We start from the raw sequence: 20,223 nt of genomic DNA on the forward strand, positions 1-20,223 counted from the left end.
TGTGTGTTTGTTTGATTCTAAATATAAATGAAATTCACAGAAAGTTAATTTTCCCTCCTTCCCTTCCAGAAAGCTATTACAAGTAATGAGTGTATAAATAGAGCAGCATAAGGCTACATTTGGCTCATTAGGTGCTTGGACAAACCAGACAAAAGTATTCTTGAATATTACAGATGTAGGCACCAGTGTTAAGTACTGGAATATATTAGCCAGAAATATTTGCAAGACAGTATGTTTATATCGCAAACATAATATGATGAGTTTCATTTACAAGCTGAAGCCAGTCTGATCCCATGATGAAAAATTGCATATTTGTAATGTCCAGGTACTACCAATTGTCCTTTCTCTAACACCTTTTTTTCCTTCTGGCCACCTACTAAAAAGGCAAACGAGGACTCTAATCTTACTTGACGCAGTAGCATGGGCAACATGATTGCTGTGCTTTTTACCGCTGAAGACAGAGATGCTAACACTGCATCACTGTAATTCATTAGTTTTTATCCTTTATGTAAGATAGCCTGGGTAGTCATTTAGGGTCAGTCCTGAGCAATCAAAATAATATTATTCTTGCATAAAATTGACTATTACCAATACATTTGAATTTGAGCTTGTAAGCAGCTTTAGAATTAATAGGATATTTCCACTAAAAGTAATGCTTATCACATCACAGATTTACTTGGTATGTTTATAGCTCATAAGTCTTTTTAAAAACTGTTTCAACTTGCTGAAAATATGTTCTTCAAATATAATGTTAAGTCAAATTTCATTGTAGCACAGATGATAGTGGTGTTTCTTGAAAGGTTATCATATGCCAGAAGAAAATGTTCCACTATTAAGTAATAAATAAAATAAAATATAGGAGGACCTTAGTGGTGAAACAACAACAAAAAAGTATGCTCCATTAGTCCATCAATAAGCTTGTCAGAAAATCTACTTTTATTCAATATATTCCAGATTATCATCTTTTGAAACAATGTTTATTATCTATCAAGCATTCATTTGATGTTTATTATAGCATATTTTATGTGTATAAAATATTTGCCTCAACCTACCTGAAAAGGAATTTCCCATTTGTTTCATGTCTTCTTTACTTGATCTCATGTGGGGAGACAAACAAGAGGAAAATATGGTGATGGAGATGTTACCATTCCCTCCCAGTATTTTTTTTTTTTTTCCCAGGAAGTTCTCAAAGAAGCAAAGAACTGAATGAGAGAACTTCTTTGGAAAAAATTGTTCTGTTAAGGCCTGATAGTGAAAGACATTGGTAATACAAATTCGCACAGTTCTCAGTGTATCAAAATACACTCAACAGTGGTTAATCAGTATCTTTTTGTCGTATGTATTTTTTTTAATCATAAAAAAAATTAAGCTATGAAATGGTATTGAGTTCTTAGTTGCAGAAATAACTTTTTGATGTTTATCATAATTTAGCATTATTCCACAACCCTGTATTTTCAAAGTAATTCTCGTTGTAATATTACTGTGTTGTATTTTAAAGAGATATTGAAAATATTAGAGTTTAGAATATTTCAGGAATTACAGTTTATTTTTATCTTCATCTTCCAGCCATGGTAGCTGGGCACAATAGAGTTACAGCCACATAGGAGCTCATATTGCTTATTCTGGAGCCACTGCACTAGTAATGTCACAGTAATTTATAAATAGGAGTTTAATGTGTCTATTAAATCAATGACAATTTCACTAAACAGTTAGGGGTGACTAGTTAATTTTGGAAGCCACCTGGAAGAGGACACAGATTTACAGCATTAATGTCAGCTGTTATCGGCCAACACACTCAATTCATTTTATGTCTGTTTTTAGAAGACTATTTCAGGAAGTGTCATGTTACAAATCAAAATATAGTTTAGAAACTGATGCAGTCTAGCTCAGTTAGAGATCCTGAGATAGTGCTTCATGTTTACACATGATAAGCTGACATTAATAACTAAATAAGTAAAAATTAATATACTTTGCCATTTAACTTGAATGTTAAAGGGAGGGTCTGGAAATCCTCTGCTTCAGTAGTACAGAGTGCCATAAAGATCCAACAAGTTGCCAAACAAAAGAGAACCTCCCTTGCTAGAGGTCCATCTAGCATACCTAAAAAAAAAGGAAATTGGAATACAGCATTGCTATGTGACTTGTGCAAGTTGGAGGAATGCTAAAAGGCTTACTGTAGCATGTACACTTATTTATATATTTTGCTGCTATTTGATTTCTTTGTACTGTGAAGCTCTAGAAGACCATGCAAAACAGTACATGTTTAATAAAATTGAAAAAATGTTCCAGATTATTTTCTTGTGCCAAAGCTTAGTCCTCACTGAAAGGTAATAGATCATCAGATCTGATTTTCAATCAGCCTTATCTTAGCATAATTTAAAATCACTAACAAGGTAGCAGTTGTAATAGGCCTTATAAAAGGGTAACTTAGGGAGGTCTAGCTTTACTGAAATATTACAAGTCTTGCTGAAACTATTCTTCATTGCTCTGTTTCAATAGTGATATGCAGGGGCAGCATAATAAAACGAAGGTTCAAGAGAAGTATAGGTTCTTCATTAACACAATAATACCAGCAAAATATCTATTTTTAGTTGTTATACGTGTAATATGCTTAATATTTAAAGGTGTTAAACATGTAGCATTATTCCATTTACACGACTGTATTTATGTATTCCTGTATATTGTTATCTGTGTGTTAATGCATTGCATGTTTTTCATACATTGTACACCTATACAGACTTTTTGTGGCTATCCTCAAGAGTGTAGGGACAGGCAAATGGAGGCTTATACTGAACACAGGCTAAGTGCATTGGAAAATAGTGCAAATTGCTTTTCAAGACAATAGCCACTTTTTTTATGTTTTTTTTTTTCTCCAGTGTGCAACAACTAAATATTCTCAGCTTGCCAGTTCATTATCTTGCTAATTAAATACTTATGTTTTTCATAATTTTGTTCTTTTAAATCTTTGTTATATTATATCTGCTTACAAACAAACTGCTTCAGATTTTTTATTGCTGTAATCCCCACCACCTTAAAAGTATTATAGTTACAACTGCCCTGGGGCTGTACAGAGTGCACACAACAGTATGTGATACTGCATAGATGAAAAAATATTAACTCAGTACTGAGAAATCTTCATTTTCTTCAGAGATTTCATCATATATCAAGGCAGAAGCTGTGATGATTGGATGGAAGAAGAGCTTTATATTTGTAACAAGTAGAGAGTGTTTTTCTGATGCATAGTAATTTACCCTCTGCATCTGAAATAGGAACACAGAACCCATTTATGCATTTTATAGCGGATAGTTTTTATTAAAATTAATATAGACCACCTTCAATGAGATTTAAATCAGTACCTCTTTCTGAACTCAAATGTTACTGTTCTTTTCCACCACCGGTTTGTGTCTGGGTGATATGGCATTCTGTGAAAAAAAAAAATAAAATTTTTTTTTCATTGCCCTTTGAAGGAAAATAAATAAATAAATAAAAGCCTGAGTCTCAGTTGATAACTGTACCTTAGTTAGTTAGCTTTATGTAGATATATATATGTGTATCTACTAGATTTCTGTTAAGACAGTCTTGACAGTATTTATTTAAAGCTGTCAAAAGAGTTTTTCCTAGTTTATCATATTCTATGCCCAGAAGTAACAGTAAAAAGTAACTGGAGAGAGACCAGTAAATCATTTCCATTTAACATTTACATGGTAACATCTTCAAGCAAGTGAGAGGAGTTGTAGGGACCACTACAAGTACCGTGTTAATTCACCCCAGTTAATAATTTCTTGGTGATTTTAATTTGAAAGATCTTTGGAATAGTAATTATAGGAATTGTTCACAATATCTTTAACCTGCAGAAACTCGTATAACCTACTCTGTCTGCAAACATCACAGGACAATTTTTGTTGGGTCTTTGTGGGTCTTAAATGATTATTTAAACTGTGATCAGGGACTCACACATGATCACTTTTAGCCTGGCTAATTAAATGAACTCACTGAGTTGATACCTTGTACATTTTCAAGTAAAAACATTGTCGCAGTTTGTTACAGGTAAGAAAAGAGATGAAGAGAAATGAAATATCAAAAAGGCTTGATAGGAATCAGAACTGGAACCAGAGCTCTTAACTTTGCTTATCACTGTTGAACCGAGATCTCTGTCTCCATTACTTGTTGCTGTCTGGTGAAAAAATGTAATGACTTTGAAAGCTTTGCATCTTACATATTGTATAAAGTATGCAAGACGTAAAGATGTCTTTACGTGCTTTACAAAGCACATGAAACTGAGATAGAGGTAGAAATGCGAAGCTCCCGTTAGCAAGTCAGACTTCCATTTAATGTTCACTTTTGCAAACTCATCTTTTAATAAGGTGTACAAAACCTCAGCTTTACTGTCATGTGTGGTAGAGATGAGCAACCTGCATACCGTAGAATTTTTCTTATCGATCTTGTGACTTTACTCATTGATTTATTTAGGTAGCTTAGAGTGGGAAAATTAGAATCAGAACACTGACAACACCTTCTGCCTGTGGTTCTTCCATTCATGAAAATTATGAACGAGATAAACAGATTAAAAATCTATTTTCATTGATTGCATGTGAGAATGAGTGAATTAAGGTGGAAGAGAGATCAAAATAAAAAGGAACGATGAACATCCTGCACTGCAACCCACATTTCAGGAGTTCTAGAAGGTTGTGATAGTTGGTCAGGATTGCTAAAGAAGTCTCAGATAGAAAATGTTAGAACTCTAAAACCCAGCAGAGTTGAACATAGTGATCACAAAAGCAGAATGAACTGTGGAGGAAGTCTTGTTAGTATGAAGCTTCCAGTTACCAAAAGACTTCTGAACACAGCTGAGTGGATGGTGCTGATGGTTCTAGCATGTATCTGACATTTATATTGTCAGCACAAATTGAGAAATGTAATTAGGTAGCAGGAATTAAACTGCTAAGGAAAGTCTTATATCTGTTGTGGTTATCTTTTGAGTGTCCTTGTATAAATGGTGTCTACTGGACAGAAAGCTTGTTGGAATCAAGAGGTAATTGAAAGAAAGACAGAAAAAGAATAATAAAGAATTTTGGAGGTCCTAGGGACATGGACAAATGAAAATAGCCTGCTCTTTTAATCAAAGTGAATTTGAAGATTTTGAATTTGTTTAATCTAAATCTGGAGTTTGGCTGAGGGTTGCTGAATCATCTGGCAACTAGCGAGAGACTCCAGTACTCATCTCAGATACAGACAGATATGTTATGCATATTGTTAACTTAAAACTGAGTTCATAACTAATAAAACATTAAAACATCAATGATAATTGAACTTAAGGAGTAACTAGCTGAGTTTGCAAGATCTCCTTTCTGGAAGAGCTCCAAAATGCCTATTAAGAAATGAAATAAAATTATCCAGGCAGCAAAACTTGGAAAAGTATTAAGTGCCTGTAGTCACTCCTGTATCTGGAGAACAGTGTGTAAACCAAAGTAATTAGGAGGTTCAGAAATGGAATAAAGTTTGTGATCACTGCAACATAAGTTTTATGAAATTGTAGCATGAAAAATCACCACTGAAATTAAAAAATAACATATGAGTGTAGAATATAATTTATTATCAAGATTCAAACCTAATTTTTTTTTCTGATAAAAGACTGAGACTGAAACAAAAACATTTTCCCAGCAAAATGTAGGCATACTTTTCAAGAAAACACAAAAAATTTCTAAAGAGATGTCTAGCCTGTAGGGGAAGAAAATAAGCAAGATTACTGATTTTTCAGCCACTGTAGTTAATATTCATGTGTGTAGAACATAAAAGGAAATTAAGACAGTCAGGACTGAGAGTCTCATCAGGTGCTGCATTCACACTGAGCACAGTTTGTGAGTCAGGGCCCCAGAAGCACAGAATTTTTGTGCTGCAAAACCCCTGTTCTTTTGAAGTACATGCATCAAATCACAATTTGTATCTCCATCTGAAACAAAAGCAGTGGACTGGGAACAGGTTTTATGGCATGTGCAGTTCCACTCTCCCTTGCCCACCTCCATGTTGCAGAGTCTGTAAATGATCTGTCTCTCTTCTCCCTCTAGAGATAACCATCCTCTAATCCTTCTTGTGCCTGACATCCACTCTGCTGCAAAAAAAAGCACCATTTCTTTGTTCCTTACAGAGGGTCTGTTACAGATCCAATTAAATTCTGAGGAAGAATTTTAGGTATCTGTGAAATCTGCAGCTTCTGCTTTGATTTGAAGAAAACCATTTGTACCCAAAAGCTTGCTTACTTTTTTCCACATATGCGGTGGAAATGTAATGAAAGGAAGAAACTTCTGTAAGTGATCTTTGTCTTTGTTCCACATTTCATTAGATGTAAAACCATAGATCAGATTTTTTTTTTTTTTTTTCCACTTGGAATAAATTGCGAAAAAACAACATAAATGAAAAGTCCAAAAAAAAAAAAAAAAAAAAAAAGGTCTTAACAAAGAAGAGAAGTGGAATGTAGCAAGAGGAAAACAGAAGGAAAAAAGTAATAAATGAAAATAAATGGATATTGTTTAAATTTTCTTGATAGTAGAAAATATTTTTTATAAGAATGCTGTTGCATAGTTCTGTTTCTCTTTGTTGTTGAACATTTACCTAATCTAAATGTATACTGTAAAGCACAAAATAATGCAATATTATTGTAGAGTTATTTCCAAAACAGAGATGTGGCTGTTTCTAGGGGTACAAGCTGAACTCAGTCATTAAACCTAAATGATTGAAAATTGCTCTTCTCTTCTCTTTTTTTTTTTTTTTTTTTTATTATTATTATTTTTAAACTGGCATAAAAGCCTTGTTTTGGTTTGCTGTGCAGTGCTGGAAGCATCCATACTATGACTGTCACATGGCAGTGATAGATAAATTGCAGTGCTACACAGGCAAGAAGGTGAAAGGCACAGAAATGACAAACTGCTGGATGTCCTTTCCCTCCCCTACCCAGCCCTGGGGCTGTTATCTCAAAGAAGATGAAGAAGGGAAAGGAAAAGTGGAAAGATATAATAACAAGTGAAGAAAATACCTATCCAGCATTGGCACGGGCTGAAAGTAAACATAATATAGTTTTAACTATCAGTTACCAGCTTAAACTTCTTTTTCTTTCAGGGAAGGTTTCATTTCAGAAGTGCATGGAAGGGAAAAAAAATAAAACCCTGCTGATTCTTGCCATATTACAGAATTTAAAAGAGGGACAAACATGAGTTTGAGTAGAACAAACAGAATAGGATGTAAAGGAATGTTAATGAAGTAAGATGGTGAAATAGAACAGCTTTCTACAAAATCAGAAATTGTAGTAATAAAGCTGTAGATAGAAAGAAACAGTAATGATGGCAGTCAAGATCCTGGTCTTTTTAGAACTGATGGGACTCGTGCCCCAGTGGCAGGGACACAGGACTGCAAGGGATGCTCAGTACATAACACTGTGGTATGTAATGTTGTCTCTTGCCAGTCTGATATTTTCCATCTGCTAGATAAAGTATAATGCTTTTCTTCTACATTCTTCTGTTCCTGTGTTTTGTTGTCTTCTGAAATTATTGGCTTCGCTGATGGTAGCCAAAATTTTGTGGATTGAACCATATCATTGTTAACCTAAACAGCAAATAAATGCTTTTTGGAAGTACAGTATTAGTATTTGAACAGCTATGTGCAGTAGTTGTTCTTACACGTCAGCAAAAGAAAAAAGTGTGCATAGAGAACAAAGGAGAGCTTGGAATAATATTCATGTCTTCTACCACCAGCTTTAATTACAGAGATAATTCCTTTGTGTACATTGTGTTTTTTTAGTTCAGTCTCTGAACATTTAAGCTACACTTATTACTGATAAAGTTGAACTACTGCCATTATGACTTGGTTACTGCTTACTGAGAAAAAAAAAATAGATTTTCAGTGATAGATGGATTATTCATCCACAGCGTCATGAAAATACTTAACTGAAAAAAATATACATAACTGTTCTTCATATGGTCATACTGTGCTATATTCTGTATCAGTAAGGAACTAGGTTGCAATCTATGTTGTTTAACATATTTACAAATTATCTGAAAAAAGGTTTGAGTATCCAGATGACAGTGTTTGTTGCTGATGTTAAGCTGTTTGAGGTAGTAAAGACAAAGGCCGAATGGTAAGAATGGGAAAAAGACCTCATGAAACTGAGGATTAAAATAATAGATGAAATTTTATAACAAGTCAAGCATACTGGAGAGGGGAATAATTCCAACTTAATTAATAAAATGTTGTGCTCTGAGGCAATAATGATCTCTCTCAAATGAGATCTTGTTTTATAATACTTGTTTGCATGTTTGCTCAGTGTGCAATGACTGCCAAAAAGCAAATAGGATGTTAACAATTCTCAGCAGCAGCAGAAGAAAATAAATGTTGTTAATACAGTCTTGCATCTAAATCTCTGGTGAACCTGTATCTTCAGTGTAGGGTTAATTATATGTCTCTGATTTTAAAGAGGACATATATCCCAAAGAACTGGGAAAGATAGAGAAGGATATGAAGGGAATGAATGCCTTTGGACTGACTCTTCAGTGAGGCACTATTAAGGTGGGGTTTCTTGGCCTGGAAAAGAGGCAAAGAGGAGGAGATGCAATACTCTGTATACAACAGAGTGGTCAGGCAAATGGGGATGAGTCTCTTCTTCACCAGTGTAAGATGGGGTACATAACATAAAACCAACAGGTGACACATTCACAGCAGTGAATAGGCAGTGCTTCTTCATAGATCACGTAAATCCAAAATTGAGGTCTCCTCACCAAAGGGTGTTGTATATATAAGAACTGATTATGTCTGCGTGCAGGGAATGAAGAAGTTCACAAACAAACAATCTTCTGAAAGCTAGTAAATACAGAGCCACAACCAGTGTGTCCACAAACAAATGGAGGCTTGAAAGTATTATAGTGAGCTATGTTTGCTCTAACCTTATTGTTTTCTCCAAGCACCCACTTTTTGCCCTTGCCAGAGACACGATTCTGGCTCCTTGCAAACAGAGCTTCACTACAGAGAATACTGAGGTAATAACAGGGAGAACTCAAGTCATTAAGTTGATCTTGTCTGCAAGTGTGATTCCTTCAACTTTGCTGAAAGTCCTTTGAACAGTTTGATCGGCATGGATATGATCAAGGAAAAATTCAGTTTTTAATAGAAAAATAAATTTACTTACATATTATTTTGCCTAGTGAAAAATAAAAAACTTCCCACATGTAAAAAAACCACAAACATCTGCAATACTTCATATGGTAATGTGCTAGACAGCAGTTTATTAAATGTGGATCTATTAGTAATAATATTAGATTTGAAATTTTAAGATAGTAGTGCAGGTCAGCAGCTACTGTGGTATTGAGAAAAATGTCTGTCTAGCAAGAGCTTTGTTATGCTGTTGCAAGTATTCATGCTGTGCATGAATGCACATTTACTCAATGTGCAGTGACTGCCAAAAAGCAAATAGGGTGTTAAGAATTCTTACCAGCAGCAGAAGAAAATAAATGTCATTAATACAGCTGTGCACAAATATGTGTAAGTAGCAGCAATCCTTGCACCTACCATTTCACACTAACTAGTCCTGTAGTTTTCTAATCTATGTTGTTGGTGAATCTTGCTTGAAAAGCTAGCAGAACCTCCTCAGAGCACCCTATAATCCTTTCATAGGACCCATTACTTTTTAACTTGGCCTAAGTGCTGAACTAATCTATGTGTGACTGAAGCTTTATTATCAGGTTAGCTGTTGGGCTGAGTTCATGCTGCATCTGCACACTTGGTTTTCCATGCTGCCTATGCAATTCTATCTCTGCCTTCAGGTGAGAGGGGATCACCTTAAACTGTGGCCAGACCAGCTTAGACCTGGGAGGGGACCCAGTCAGGTGCAATGAAACTTCTCAAGCAATCCACATGTAGCACAAATGTGGCAAACTTTAATTGTAGAGGTACTTGCACTCAAGCCTAAATTCAAATAGCTGCAAAAGACAGATAGATATGAAGTACAAATGTTGCCATATGTCTTCTTGCTGCGATGGGTTTATCTTTTTATACAAATCTTATGCTATTTTTAGAAAATGCAGTAGGTCATTTAAAATACTTTGCAATCTGTTTCATGAAACTGAAATGACCTGGTAAAGTAGATAAGAGCTGAAATCACAACACGTTAGTCTGACTGCCTGATAAGCTGAAAAGAAAAAAATAAAGGGAGCTTTTGTTATATCTTCTGCTTTTTTATGTGGAAGAAGTCTTTGTTTATCTTGCAAATTTAAAAACCTTCAAAGTTCTGTATACATTTGTGTACAGTCTTTATATACCAAATGAATAACCACATAGGCAGAGCAGGTGTTATATGTGCTGGTTAAATAAGAATTTAGGCTTGTCAGAAATGTGCACGCCAGCCTTTTGATTTTTCTATACTTACTTGAGTCTTCAAAAGAATTTTTCAAATGCTTGATTCCACATGCCTTTTAAAGAAGCTTAAGATGAGGTAAGATGAGAGAGTTTTCTCTTCCAGTATCTCAGAGGATAATGTCCACAAATGTGTTTTAATTAGCAAAACCTTTTTGCCCTGTGATCACAACAGTGAGTAAACAATATTTCTTGGGTTTGACTTAATGCCATTCAGGAGAGATTGCTCTATTGAAATTTCTCTGGTGTCTTTATTTCAACATATTTAATTCAACAGTAAGCTTTTGAGGGTTAGACTGATTTTTAGTAGTTCCTTAGCTTGTGTCTTTATGTTCATACAGAATTACTCTGTTGAAGATAGCATATTATTTAGTATTATTTCATAGCACAGAAAGCAAAATCATTTTTTTTCACGGTGTCAAAACACACATTTGGATAGTTAACTTGATGTATTATGTCCAGAAAAACAGCTTATAAATATTTAGCTATTATAGCTTATGTGAATTAAGGAGGAAAAAAAAAAATCAGAGTAGTCTAATTGCTCTGTGTTGGCAAAGTGCAAGACAAGATAAAGAATCTCACTGAAATTATTAGTGCAATGTTTATTTTCTGGTATCTTAAAGGACTTTTTCAGCACTATAATATAAGCCAGTCAATAGCTCCTGCTTGTCAAATTCAACTGCATCAGGCCAACAGCTGGTAACTGCTGCTCGTTTAACCCTAATTGATGCTAGTAGTAGCGTGCAAGAAGAAAATCAATGAGTGTTTGCAGAATCAGGAAATTCACACATGGGCCTAACGAATTCTGACAGACAGTGTTTGTGTGCTTTAAGAACTGTAATAAAGATGCTGAAACCTTGAAACACAGACTAGTTCTGTAGAGAGCTTCTTTTCTGTAAAGGTATGTGCTACTGTAATATTTAAATAATAAACTGTTTATTTAGAGCAAGCTCTATGCTGATAGAGAAAATTTGTATCATCAAAAAGTTAAAAGACAATTACATAGTTGTTGTATTGGATAGAATAAATCTGGCTTTTTTTTTTCTATAATGGATCCAACAGTAGATTCTTCTCTCATATGAGATAGAAACAAATGTTTCTTTATAATTTTGATATGTTCATTTGCTATGTCTGAAAGTTATGTAAATCTTGGTCTGAATTGTCCTTACTGCATGATATCTACTTCAGCAAGCTGAGCATAATGCTTTTATATGACTCTAGTTATAGGTATGGAATAGAATTGTTCTTGGGTATAGTAAATTTAAATATATCATCAGCTAGAAAAATAAATTATTGTCTAATGTTCTTTTGTTTTGGAGGACCTTTTTAAACAAACTCTAATTTATGCTATACAAAACAAATTGTTCTGTCATCTATTCTTATTCTAATCTCTATAAAATACTGTGATCAGAGTGGTGCTTTTATGGGCCACATTGCTAAGGCATCTGAACATAGCAGTGATTACCCTTGCTGCAGCTTTGTGAGGCAGGAAAGTATTAGCTCCCTTCCATAAACATAGGATTGGAGCAAAAGAAAGACTGAATTATCAGAGTAATTATCAAAATTGTACTGAAACCTTAGAAACAGAAAAAAATAAAGTCATTCTGACTTTTATTTTTACTTAAAAAAAAATAAATATCAGCATACACTTTGGTAATGTCTGAATAGATAAGCGTAGAGTTCTGTCTATGCTGAACAAAGCAGCAACTAAGACAGCTGGGCAGATCTGCCTACCTGGAAATGAAATAAGGGATTACTGATTAAATTTCTCTACATCTAGCCACTGCAATGCTCTTTAGATTAAATACTTAGCTTCTAAGTCCATTCCTAGTCTTGACGTTAATAATGTCAAATTTGTAACTGCAAGGTAAAGTAAGCTCAGGGGAAAAGGGAAAGGGAGAAAAGGGCAATGCTGTCAATTCCTTGGTAGCCTGCTGCATTCATGGATCATGAGGCTAGATAACAAAATTATTAGAATAACAGAGAAAACAGGCAAAGAAAAGTATTGTGCTGTTAGACTTGTAATACTCTGTCTTTCTGCTTTCTATTTCTTTTCTTGTGTTGTTGGAATAGAATTTAACTTGTTTCTTTGGGGAGCTCAGCTCCAGAGACTGATGCTGAAATAATGATTTCCTCAGTGTATTAAATAATTCTGACATGTTGCTCATTTTCTTAATTATCTCCCAAGTATCAGTAGTTAAAAACCTGTAAAAAATAACAGTATAAGTAATCAGTCTATTGACATTACTTCTCCTATAGGCTAAACAAGATGGCAAGAAATGTGTACTGAATTTGAACATATCTGATGTATTTCACAGATCAATTTTGTTTAACCTAAAGGGAGAGGGGGGAAAAAAAAACCCGCACCCGCTCCCTTTCTATCAAATATCCACAAGGGCAGGAAGCAGAGATTTCTTCATTCTGTATACTTGTTTGGGTTCTATTGCTGTGGTTTTTACATATGATTAATTGGCATGCTATGAGTTAGATAAATATGCAGAATAAATCGTTTCCTTCAGCATTTTATCTCTGGTGTTACAGTTCAGCAATATGGCTCAAATCTTCAGGTGAAAGCAAGTAAGTTAAAAAGATAAATACATGTAAAATTATGTAAGGACTTTGCAAAGCCTTTGAGATTATATTATAATTGTGTACTGAAATACCTGCAAATCGTTTATAGTCTTAATATTTGTGGGCAATATAAGGTAAAGAACAGGCTGAACAAAGGCCTAAAACAATGTCTACAAAGAAAGCTAGCAATGGCGTTTACCTAAATGGAGCAAATATTCCACACATTTTGACTATTAACATAACTGCTTTTCAGAAAAATGATTTTTCAGATTTAGGGAACTAAAAATAAACCATTTTTTTTCACGCTGGGTTCCCCTTTATCATCTGATGCCAACTTTTATATCCATCTGGTGAGAGTCATGTATCCCTACTTAATGAGATTTCTCTAAGTTTACAATACAAGCATAATCTAATGCCCACTTCCGTTTTGAGCCGTGTCCAAAAATAAATAGGACCTTTCTTTAAAAGAAAAATCATTTTGAGCCTCTCAAATAAAAAGATGGATGTTATCTTTCTTACCTACTAAAACCCTGATCATGTTTCAGAATCCTGGCATTTCTGCATTAGCTGACAGCTGGTGAACCTCTGTGAGCATTTTTGCTCTGAACTAAAGTGGACTTTTGAATCAAATCTCTTGATCGTTCAGACTTGCTGCACTTTTGTTCATGTTAAGAGAGGTCTTATTGCAAGCTAGATTACTTCTGCATATAAAGAAACTGAGGGTGTGCTACATGAATTGTCACTTAGTCCATCCAACCTGACAAGATCTTTTCTGAAGCAAAAATCCTTGAGGTGCTTTTAGTGTGGGCATTGGTTCCTCAGCATCAGCTGGTACATTCTACAGATCTACTCTTACATATTCAATTTACTTGCTAACGTAGATTTAACTCACAACCCCAAGCTATTCAAAACAAGATATGGAAAAACTATCCCAGGCTAGGTGAGTGCTGCTATGTTTAGTCATCCTACTTTTCCTAAATTTTAGTTAAACTTTCCAGTCATTTAAGAGGATCTGCTAAGCAGAAGTGATTTACACCATCAGATGTCTGAAGACAAGAAATTATGCAGAATGGTAGTGTGAAGTAGGAAAGAATGGTCTTTGTTTCAGAGTAGCTCTTAGAGGTATTCCTATTAAGATTTATATTTGTCCTATCTCTGTGGCATTAATACAGCACGTTATTATGCTTATTACATGCAACTCCTTGTTGTCAACAATCCTTGAAAAGTTTAGGTGCTAGAAAATAAGTCTTTAGATAGCTAGTACAGAATCAGAGCAGAAGGGCTAAAGAAATAGAAGAAATGAGCTACCTTTGAGCAGAGCCAAAAGAGAGAAATATCTGAGTAGGGATTTCAGTTACATTCCCGTTCGTATGTCCTGCTGTGCACTTGAATCATTTTCTTGAACAAATAACTCCTAAACAATATCCATGGAGTCTAGTATATTGCTATGTGTGTTCTTATATATGTATATATACACAAAACATTCATACGAGGCCTTCAGAAAAACTACAATTACAAAACAAAGGCTGAATAAAAGTTTAATTCTCCCATACACTTTATTATTATTATTATTTTGTAACTCTGTCTTCATGTTAGAACATGTTCAGCCATCACTTATCGCCGGGGGGGGGGGGGGGGGGGGGGGGACAACAACATGCAAGGAACAACAAAAAAATGATGACTGATCACATTTCTGTTGAAGTCACTGACAGATTTCCATTTCCATTATTAAATTTTGTTGTGTTCCTAAGTGATTGATAAGACAAGGCATGAAACAAGCAATCCAAAGTTATAAGAATCATGACAGAAATGAAAAATTATTTGTTAATGCATTTGATTGACAAAATATGGTCTATTTAAATATTTTTTTCACTTCAGTACTGAAAGGTACTGTTAAGTCTAGTTAGAAATTTTTAAGGAGGAAAGAAAATTGTAACTCAATAAATTTGTTAAGAGAAAAATTTGGTTTGGAAATAGGTTTAAAGGAGTTAAGAAAAACAGAAGTCAGTTTCTAAATATTAGTTTACACACTTAACATTATATTTATTCTTGTGAAGGTCAGTACTTTCTCCTGAATGCCTGATAATTAAAATATTCATTATAATTTTGTATTAAAAAAAAAAAATCAAAACATATGTGGAAGAGATGAGAATGGAGGCATATATTATTCACAATCTGTGATAGAAAAATCTTGTATGGAGAGCGCAGTCTAAAATTTCATCTGTTTTTTTTCTTTTTCAAGAGTTTCATAAAATGAGTATTTTTAAAATACTTGGCTATGTAAAATTCATTTGCCCTTTCTCTTGTAAACATTTGCTAGCTGTTTTGCAACACTCATTAGTAATGAGTATGATTTACATATGTTTAATCATTTATATATTTTTGTCCTTCCTGTCTTACCAGAAAAGAGTGCCTCTGAAACAAGCATGTAGAAAACAAGTGGGTATATGCTTGTGCTTAAAACCTGCAGGTGGGGGAACTTTACTTGATTATTTACTTTTGCACTGATAAAAGATCTAGTTTCCTTTCACTTGCACTCTGATTCTCATGTCTTGACTTTTAGAGTTTTTATCTTTTAAACTTCGATTGTGATGACCCAGTTTCACATGGGAAGAGGACAGCTTTGCTTTCTTGGTGTTTTCTGTTGAGACCAACTGTTCTTCTTTGGGATCAGCTGGAGTTAGTGGGACTGATCACTTCTCAGGTGTTCCCAGCTTATAAAGTAAGATGATTTGGGGTTAATTTCCCTGATCTTTCTTTGAGCTTCTATGGTGTGAGTGAAAAACAAATCTACAACTGCTGTTGTGCTGCAAGGCAGCTAAAAGGTAAAGTACTGACATTATAAAGTCACTGAATTTGAGTGAATACTGTTTACAAATTTTACTGTTGAATTACTTTATATTCTTTTATTTCTTTGTTTCTTTTCCTCTGAGTAGAAATGATAATGCCTTCTGTAAGTTGATGTAGAGTTATCATCTGCAGCTGTTCTGTGCATACAGTTTTGTAGAACTGGAGTGTATCAGAGTATCATTAACTTTCCTGTGTCAAAGTCCATAATATCTCCAGGACAGGCAGTGTATTGTTACTCAAATTCTATATGCACCCTGCAGTGCTGATATGTGCTGCTAATTTGCTGTTGCCGTGACTTGATTATTTCTTTGCTTGTCCATGGGGAAAGTACTTTTTCATCATTTTCACAGCAGGCAGTGTTGTTCAACAAGGAAATGTAGGAGCTCTCATGGAGCAAGTAGAGAAAGAGCTGGTGTCTGCTGCCATGGCATAGCATAGCTTATCACTTCCTCCTATGGAAGAAAGATAGATGTAGCAGCAGGATCAGTCCACAGAATGCAGTTAGTAATGTTGGGAGTACAAAGGTTTATTTGCACTTTTGGGAAGCCATCTACTAGTACCTTCCCTCGCTAGTTCTGTTGAGTTGGCCAAGGAGAGGTGTGTGTCAGGGCACTGTGCTGCAGTGATGGGGGGAGATATCCTGCAGCTGAGATGGATAACTAAAGTTTTGTGACCTGTAGGTATGTACATTTTCCTATTCATGCTGAAAAACCTATTCATCTCTTGATCAAACTGTATTAGGTCAGAGTTTTTACTATAAAAGAAAATTCCAAGGAATACCATATTCCAGATGACTGCTCCATGGAGCTGTCAGTAATTGAGTCATAGAAGCCAAATATTTTCACCAGAAGTTCTCAGCATAGTTGGCTACAAAATGGTTACTATGGGAAGTCAGAAGTGCTGCACTGTCACTAGCTGCAGCTGGTATACCAAATTTAAAAGAAAGTAAATTACCATTTCCATAGGTGCCAGCTGTTCCAGTAATAAAAGCTCTACTATGCCAGAAGTACTGGTTAAAACAAACTAATCTTAAGATTATTTTTTTTTTCTTATGGACAATTGGTGTTATAATATTTTGTTGATCGTACTAGTAGACTGAATAGGTCATTAAGTTAATAAGCAATTTAAAAAAAATCTTGATGTATTTATGAATTTCAAAATCTTTAGCAGGGGTACATCACTGATTCTATCCTTTTAAAAATAATATTAATAAATTAATATCCAGTTGAATTTTTGAAGAAGAATATCATCCTGATAGGACTTTAAGTGTCTTGGGACACATTTTATTCATGATTTTATTACAAGCAATTTCATTCTGTGGCAGGTGTGTTGTGGGATGCCAAACCAATTCATGCTTCCTGTAAATATATAATTAAAATGAAAAATATGCAATTTTAAGATACACATGTAGTAAATTGAAAGCTCATTTTTTGCTTAAATATTTTACTTCATCTGTGCTGGATGATTTTTCGAGTGTATTTTGCAGCACTCAAAACAAGGCCAACTGGATGGCAGCAAGGGATGAATCTATTCTGAAAGCTTTAAAAGGTCCACTGTAAGTGAACGCCTTATTCTTTTCATACCCCTAAGCCAGCCTCTCAAAAGGTAAAGGATGTAGCTCTAAATTGGATATCTGAGCAGCTCAACAAGGATGGATATTTCCCTGTATGAGTATGGAAGGTGAGAGAAAGAGTGGGAAACACATCCTTTTTCTTCTCTTGCTCTTATTGAGTCAAACTCCTCATTGTTCTTTTAATGGAACAAGCTCTATGGAGCAGGTGGCTGGTTCAAATAGACATGTGTCCTGCTGTGGATAAGGGTTTTGGCACTTACTTCTTATACCCTATACATAAATAAAGTGCAGTACTACAGAGCACAGTCTTTGTGTGCCTTTCTACAGATGGCCTGCACACTGTGTTTGCAGAGATTATATGTGCTGTGTTCATATATTCACATGCCATGATCATTGTCCAGAGTGCAGATCTTGCCTCCTGAATGAGATAGGAGAATATACCTCATCCTATTGTTTGATGTTATATTACTTAGTGAGAACTATCTTGTAAGACAGTTTTCACTGCATTGAACCTGTACAATGCATGTCTGCGGAAGATAAATCACCTTCAGTTATCCCTGAAAGAAATGAGATTTTATAACAACTCAGTTTACACTGAAAATAGTAAAATACTAATTATTAAAATATTTAGAATTAGAAACACCACCTTTGCATACATTCAGTAACTTTTATTCATGCAGATTTTTCCCCCTCAAAAAGATGAGTAAAAGAAATAATTCCTGCTTTCTGGCTAACTCATTGGTTTTGCAAATTCATTAGTCAATGACTATAATTACCTGTTCATTCTTTGATTTGGTTTAAGCAAAAGCACTTTGCTTATTCATTATGTTCCTGAATGAATTCAATTCTTACAGTAATTGACTTATTGTCCTATGTAAATTAGACTACATTATCCTTTATTGTTAAATCCAGTTCAATTTATGGAGCAAATATTACTAGAATAAGAGTTTCATTAACAAACAGATGCTAATTAGTTTAGGATTAACTGATCTAATTCTGAATAGATGTAATTGTTCTCTGATCTTAGTAATGAACATGTAGTTTCTATAAGTATGCCTTTCAAGTATGGTTAAAATTAATCATATGTCACTGGATTGTATTTTCTCCAGGTGACTTATTCACAGCAGAGATTTTGTATTATTTGCTAAATGAAAATATTTTTTTGTCATAGAAAAAGTAGATGTGGTCTTTATCATTAGTCATGAGTGTTTACACCGTCTCTTTAGAGAGACACAAACGTGTTATATTCAAATAGGGTGTATGCAAATCACTTGTCATGCTAAAAGAGTGTTTTGTAAGAAAATTACTAAAAATGCTTCCTTCTTTGAATGTGACTTCCTTGATTATAATCAGCAACTATCACAAATTCAGGTGAATTTAGTGGTCAATAGCTGCAACATTTATCAGTGTGAGGAGCTTTGCTTCTGTGAACGTTAATAAATAGATCAAACCTGTGTTACAGAACAAGGCACTCCTCCACCAGTAGGATTTCACAGTAATTTGTCTAATTGAAGTCTTATAGTTAAAATCACAAAAAACATTATTTGATCAATTTTAGCTTACCTCTCCATTCTTGGAGTATTATTTGAGGTTCTGAAATTGAGTAGTGTTTGAGGTTCTGTATTATTTCTGTGCAAGAAAAGGCTTTTAGTTGTTTCTATTTTCATGTCTTTGATCTGTTAAAACTATAAAAACTGGAAAGAAAACTTACCTAAGAGTATAAAATGAAATGAAAGGAAATGTTTACTGTCACCCTGCAGGAAAGTATTCTTCCAGTTCTTGCGAGGCCCTAATTATTATTGAATGATAATACAGACAATGGGAGTTTTGTCATTGACATCCTCGAGGCCCAGTTTCAGCGTTTATTGACACAGTTAGGTTTCTCTGGAGCCTGGAGAGATTTTGCCCTTGTAAATTATTTTCCCCAGGATATCTGGAAGGACCATGTGAAGAAGGATTAGGAACAAATTAACACCTCTGTTATTTCACTGAGCAGCTCTGTCAGGAAAGAGATGGAATATAAACCCACCCAGACACAGCTCCTCTACCATGCTTCTACCTTCTTCCCTCTTCAAAGTCCCTGAAGCAATAACCTTGCTGCCCTATCTCTCTGGGGTAAATGACTCTCCATGCATCCTCCTTTTCCATTCCATATTGCAGCAGCAGAGATAGCTATTGTTTCATCTCACCAGTATAAAATGTAAGTAGGGCACAATTACAGAGGACTGAGATCTTACCATGGCCATGCAATTATTTCTGCCTTAACGTGCAAAGCCCTTTTATTTTATTTTTTTTATCTATTGCACTGTATTTTCCACTCATTCTTATGAACATTTTTCTTTATTCATTAAAAACTTGAATAAATCTTGCAAGTAAATTCTTTAGCTAGGAGACAACCACATGTAAACTCATCTCATTTTTTAATATAATTGCACTGGGACAATCCAGCAGAAGGAACATGGAGATTTATAAATGAACTGCTCCGTTTGAGCAGAAGTGATTTAGACTTGAGCTGTGAAATTTACTTATTTATTTTTACTGCTTTCTGGTACATAGGTGTGAAATTTTTATTAAAAAGAAGACATACTAATTTTCCAATATTCTTACACAGTGCAGTTTAATGACATGTGAAATACAAATGTATCCATAACTTTGAACACAGAAGATTTCTGTGATTTGTTTAATTCTGCATAGAGCTGTATAAATGCTGCTTGTTTCAAATAATCCAAGTCTGAAGAACAAATTCTGTCTGATTCTTTACTTATGCCTTAAGAACCTGCTTTTATGCCATTAAAAGATTATCTCCCTGTAGAGTCTTTTAATTAATTATATTT

The 20,223-nt window shown here is 34.6% G+C and overlaps 1 protein-coding gene across 2 annotated transcripts in view; it reads left to right on the forward strand.

Moving 5' to 3' along the window:
- The window catches only part of CDH12 (cadherin 12), a 528,906-nt gene that overhangs the window by 372,813 nt on the left and 135,870 nt on the right, over positions 1-20,223 (forward strand). Inside the window, exon 1 of one of the 2 annotated variants that reach the window (XM_025147689.3) lies at positions 15,454-15,791. The exons of the other annotated variant lie outside the window; for it this stretch is intronic. The gene's annotated coding sequence lies outside the window, so the exon portion shown is untranslated. Of the gene's footprint in view, positions 1-15,453; positions 15,792-20,223 lie in introns of those variants that run through there. 2 annotated transcript variants of the gene reach the window in all.

Source organism: Gallus gallus, chromosome 2, assembly GCF_016699485.2.
Source record: "Gallus gallus isolate bGalGal1 chromosome 2, bGalGal1.mat.broiler.GRCg7b, whole genome shotgun sequence".
Lineage (NCBI taxonomy): Eukaryota > Metazoa > Chordata > Aves > Galliformes > Phasianidae > Gallus > Gallus gallus.